Below are 6,000 nucleotides of genomic sequence, written 5' to 3'. Positions count from 1 at the left end.
TGCTACTCTTGTGCGCCTTCTTCTTACAATAGTAATATTCTTAATCACTAAGGTCACCGCTCCTATGAGACTTTCCCTTTCCTTGATCTCCCTTGTCCTTGGTTCTCCCCCTATTAGAATCCTCACTAAATAATCCATCCCTAATACTCTTCTTTTCTTCTCGTTCTCTTCTCACCATGAATCTATCATTCTCTCTCAATACTGCCAATGCTTGATCAAGAGTAATAGAGTTCCTACCTATGAGCAATGTTCGGACTATGTTTCTATAATCCTTGGGAAGTGAAGAAAAAGGAGTAAAACTTGTTCCTCATCCGTCAACTCATCGACATTCAACAATTGGCACACTAACTTATTGAATATGTTAATGTGGTCTTGTATTGTTGTACCCTCATCCTTCATGAGTTGATACAACTCCCACCTCAAGCGTAGTTTGTTTGTCTGGGATTTGGAGGCATACACCGTTTGTAGTTTTTCCAACAACTCATCGGGATCGGTCTCTTTCAAGTTGTGATACTTGATTTCGGGAGCAATAACAAGCGGCATTGTGCTTACCGCCTTCTTTCTCATTTGTGTCCATTTGACCTTTTCTATATTATTTGTCCTCTTCTTCAAAAGTGCATTATCAATGCCTTATTTCACCAAATAATCCTCCACGGAGCTTTTCCATATAGCAAAGTTGATTTACCCATCAAACAATTGAATATATAACTTTCCCCCTTCATTCATTGTGTTTTTCTTGTTCTTTTAACCTCAATTTCTCACACCAAATAGCCCAAAACGATCTCCTCGCTCTGATACCAATAAAAATTAAAGCCTCAAAGAGGTACAACAATGAAAAACAATATGAGAATTATCAAAAAAAAGCATTGGAATGAACACAATGTGTTTTATGTGGTATCTTGAATACCTCCCCCTCAAATGCAGTTTATTATATTGAATACAACAATTACAAGTATAATAAACCTCCCTTTATCTTGAGAACAATTCTCTCAAGATCACAAATGATAATTCTATGAAGAACACTCTCAAATTTCAACAAAGAATAGCTCACTCTCAATATGTGTGTTTGTGGTGAATGTTTCTATGAGTGATATTCTATTTATAGGTAAGGCATTCATCAATCTTGGAATTCCCTCATTAATCACCATAAGCTCACATGTAACACCCCAATAACTATGTTAATAAACACAACAATAGACATCACAATAAAAAAACATATTAAACAATAAAAAACATATTAATAAGTTCTTTGAAAATTTATATTTTTATCGCCACCTTCAATCTCAGGGGGTTTACATATTCTGTGTATTAGTTTATGATATTCTGGAGCAAATAGGTGACACCTCCATGATTGTCTCTGATATTTTATTACAAACTTCTTCTCCAATGGATGAGCATCTCAACATCAAGAATAAGGAGGTAAAGGAGTTTAAAAATTCGAAAAAATATTGAGGGAGAAGTTATTGAAACTACAAATAATTTTGTGCCACATGTACAAGAGCAAATTGATAGTGAAATTTCTATTAAGTACCAATTACCTCTCATGAGCACTAGGGAAAATCCTACACGAAGATATAATTTAGAGTTTAAGGCTCAAAGGTCTAAGCTTCCTATTGATCGAATTGCTAAAGGAAAACTATCCTAACCAACTGTTGCTTTTAACACTGCCCTTTATTCCGTTAATATGCCTAGAACCATTGAATAGGCTCTTAAAAGTGAAAAATAAGAAAAGACAATGGAAGAAGAAATTACTTCTTTATAGAAAAATAAAACATGGGAGAAATGTACTTTTCCAAAAGGAAAGAAAACAGTAGGTATCTTGCTAATGGTACTATTGAAAGATATACAACTCTTTTGGTAGCAAAGGGTTATACTTAGACCTAAGGGGTGTATTTTTTAGAGATATATTCCCTATTGGCAAAGATTGATACAGTACGAGTTTTGTTCTCTGTTGCTGCAAATCAAGATTGGCCTCTTCACCAATTTAATGTCAAAGATGTCTTTCTAATTGAAATGTCACATGTCATGTTCTAATTGAGAGTTGCTCCCTCCGTTTCGTAATGAAGTTCCTATAAGGAATGCTAACGAGAATTAAGCAAAATATAATCTTTTAATAGTGGATATAATATTTTATTGAATAATAAATTTAATTGAAGAAAAAAGGAATCATAAACATTACAAAATATTGAAATTAGTGAAAAAAATATTGGGACCACAACTAACAAAAATGTTAAAAAAAATATGGGGAAACATATAGGGACCATAAGGAATATAAAAATGTTAAAATGGAGTTAGTAGAAGATATATAGGAACCATAAGTATTATTAAAATATTAAAATGATGATGAACAAAGTTATTTGTACTAAATGAGAACTTCTTTAAGAAACGGAGGGAATATAACTTCATTTAAAAACAAACACAAAAAATGACCCCTTATCCCTCCTCTTTCCCTTTCTTCTTCTCTCTCTTCTTCTCCACCCCTTCTCCTTCCTTTTTCCCAGAACCATCCCATCATCCCAATCCCCACTCATTCGTTACTTCACTAGCAAATAAGTATATATTTAGCTTCATGGATTACTAAATATTTATATACAGTTCGATAGTACACTCTCCACCCCAATTTCCACCCTTTTCAAAGGTATTTGTTTGTGTATGGTTAATCAACAAGAATACTAATATTATTATTTTTCTAAAAATATTTTGACCTGCAACATAAATTGCGGGTCAAATTCTAAAAATATTTGCAACCTACGAAGGGGTCGGGTCATGGGGGCGATTTTAGATTTTAGCGGGTACTCGGTGACCCACTAAAAAAAGGCAAAAAAGATAGTTTTAGGGTTTTCCAAAACGTTGTTTTATCAAACTTGCACTTTCACTTTTTCAGTCTTATTTCCTTAGAAAAAGGATTTAGGGGCGCAATTCTCTACTACTTTTCTATGTGAATTCTTCAATCTTTCACTTTCCCATTTAAAATTTTTACCTTCACTATACTTAGAGGTGTTCATTCGGGTGATCAGGTTGGTTTCGAATGGGTGTCATTCGGTTTGGTTGAATTTTGGATCGGTTATTTTTGGATAGGTGTTCCGATGGGTCACACTCAGGTCGGGTCGGTTAGTCACGGTTCGGTTTAAGATCAGTTAATCAAGCAATCAGGTTTGCATCGGTTCGGTGTCGGTTGAAGTTCGAGTCGAGTGTCAATTGGTCTCGGGTTGTCATCGGTTAATAATTGGTTTGGTTTTATCAGGTATGAATCGGATTCGGGTTTTTTTTTCAACTAGAATTCGGCTGAGTTACTAATTACTATTGATCGAGTCAGTGTCACATGAAGTTGCTAGTCATTTTTTAATTGCTGACAGGATTCTCTTTACTTAAGGGAAATAGTTAAAATGCAAATCAATTAGTGAAACTTTTTTATTTTTACTTGTTTGATCGTAAATTAAAATTAAAGTTCTATCATTTTTCATCAAATTTGATTAAAAATAGTTTAATAAACATTGAACATTGATTATTAAATCTAAATATATGAAACCATGTATTTTAAAAATTTAATTTATGAAAATATCTATCACTTTATTAGATTAACTAGTAAGATGATTGACTATGAGTTGATCATACTTCTGTGTTAAACCTTGGTTCAGGTTTACAGCAATTCGATTAAAAATTGGTTCGGGTTAAGTCGATTTTAGCCGGATCGAGTTCAGTTTCGAGCATGATTCGGGTCACATATGACTTGGTTCGATCACAATTAGGTTCGGGTAATCTCTTAACGGTTATATATCGGTTATAAAAATCGATTGCAGCTCGGGTTCAGTTTTCCCATTTTCGGTTGTCAATCGGTTTAGGTGCAACTTTTATCCGGGTAATGTCAGTTCGGTAAGCCTAAAAAAGAAACGCATTTTCGGGTCAGAAAACCTTCGGTTCCTGGTCGGATTTTTGATTATTTTGTTCTCAGGTATGTTCTCTTCTTTCTTTTTCATTTTATTTTTTTCGTTTTGATTATTTTGTAATTCTAATATACTTATTTTACTCATCTTCTCTCCCATCCTAATTCCTAATTGTTTCTCTTCTTTGTTTTTGAATTCTTTTTTATTTGAAGATTATTTCAGTTCTCGTTTATTCTTGTTTTTATTTGTTGGTAATTAGTTTTTGTTCGGTTCTTAATATCAGTCTTGTTCTCTGTTAGTTTTTGTTAAATTCTTATTATCATTTATTTTTGTGTTTTTTATCTCGATGAAGATTTTGTATTGAGATTTGTTCAGTTCTCGTTTTTATTTGTTGTTAGTTAGTTTTTGTTCAGTTATTAAGACATTCTTTTCTTGTTAGTTTTATTCAATTATTATTAGGAAAAATTACCCTGAATAATACGAACTTTCACTGATTTTTCTACAATAATACGAACTTTCAATTAACCATGAATAATACGAACTTTGATACATATTTCCCGCTGGCATACCATTTTACCTGTTACCGGTAAACTTACTCATTCCTTTAAAATTTTTTTTTTGGCTGATAAAACTAAGTAAGAAAAATTACCCTGAATAATACGAACTTTCACTGATTTTCCTACAATAATACGAACTTTCAATTAACTATGAATAAAATACGAACTTTGATACATATTTCCCGCTAGCATAATGAAGAAATGGGGAATTTACCGTTTCTCCAGGTAAAGAACTGGTCAGGTATGCTAGCGGAAAATATGTATCAAAGTTCGTATTATTCATGGTTAATTGAAAGTTCGTATTATTGTAGGAAAATCAGTGAAAGTTCGTATTATTCAGGGTAATTTTTCCTTATTATTATCGTGTATTTTCGTTTTTTTGTTCAGGTCTTAATTTTACTCTCAAAAACTGGCAAATAAATTAACAATAAATTAGCCCAGAAAATCAAAAAAAAAAAAAAAAAAAAAAAAAAAAAAAAAACTGGGTATCCGGTGTCCCGATTCGATTTATACGGGTACCCGAAATTCGAATACCCGTATTAATTGGGCAGGGTCAGGGGCTGTTAAACAAGGTACCCGACTAACGGGTACTCGCTAGTGTTGATGGAATTTTTTTAAGATTAATTTAGTTTAGAGTTAATTTATTTCCGTTTTCAACAATTTATAATTCAACTGTAACAGCCCTTATATTAATACAGCTTAATTATTGTACTAATTGAATTGAAGAGTTTTTAAAGTTATTTAGGATGTGTATTGTCAGTTCGAGGACTAAATCATAAGTCAAAGCATGAATTATGATTGAGATTGATGTGCTCTTTGTTGAATTTAAATTTAGTTTTGTGTTGCTTTGATTGTGTATGTATTTTGATTCGAATTTGGGATGTTGATGTTGTTCAAATGTGTCAAAATCGCGCCCCTGCGACTAGGCAATTTACAGTTTTCAATTAGTTTATGTTTTGGCCATATCTTCTTTGTTTGGACTCAAAATGACACATATGACCAATCAATACGACCGTGCGGTGTCTTGAATAATATTCAATTGAAATTTCTACAAAATATTTTGTAGAATTTTATTTATGCGTCTATAAGTTTCCAAAAGTACAAAATAATTTTGCTATAAGGGTTGTGTAAACCTTATTATAAAGTTGGAATTGACTTATGGACCTATATATAAATTGCTATAATTTTATTACTATTGTATGCATTATTGTAATGTTGCATTTATCTGAAAACATTAACATGATAATAAAAAGGTTTGATAGTAAGGAAATACCGAACTATTCTTCCGTTATGTAAAAAATGTGGAACGTGTTTTTCGCCACGTAAAATACTGCGAGCACAGTAAGGTTATTTAACCCGACCTGTGGCCCGAGCAACATTGTACTAGAGGAGTGACGACTCCCATTAAGTTAAGGGTTTTGATTTACCTCACCCTAACAAGCCCTTACGTACGTATATTAAAAAAGATCATATATATTGCACTCATTTAATAAGTATTCGGATTCCATGCCCTAATGCTCAAGCAGATGTGTTAGTAAATCATTCCCTGGTACTCCAGC

Source organism: Amaranthus tricolor, chromosome 3, assembly GCF_026212465.1.
Source record: "Amaranthus tricolor cultivar Red isolate AtriRed21 chromosome 3, ASM2621246v1, whole genome shotgun sequence".
NCBI classification, from domain to species: Eukaryota; Viridiplantae; Streptophyta; class Magnoliopsida; order Caryophyllales; family Amaranthaceae; genus Amaranthus; species Amaranthus tricolor.
This window is presented reverse-complemented; position numbering follows the sequence as displayed.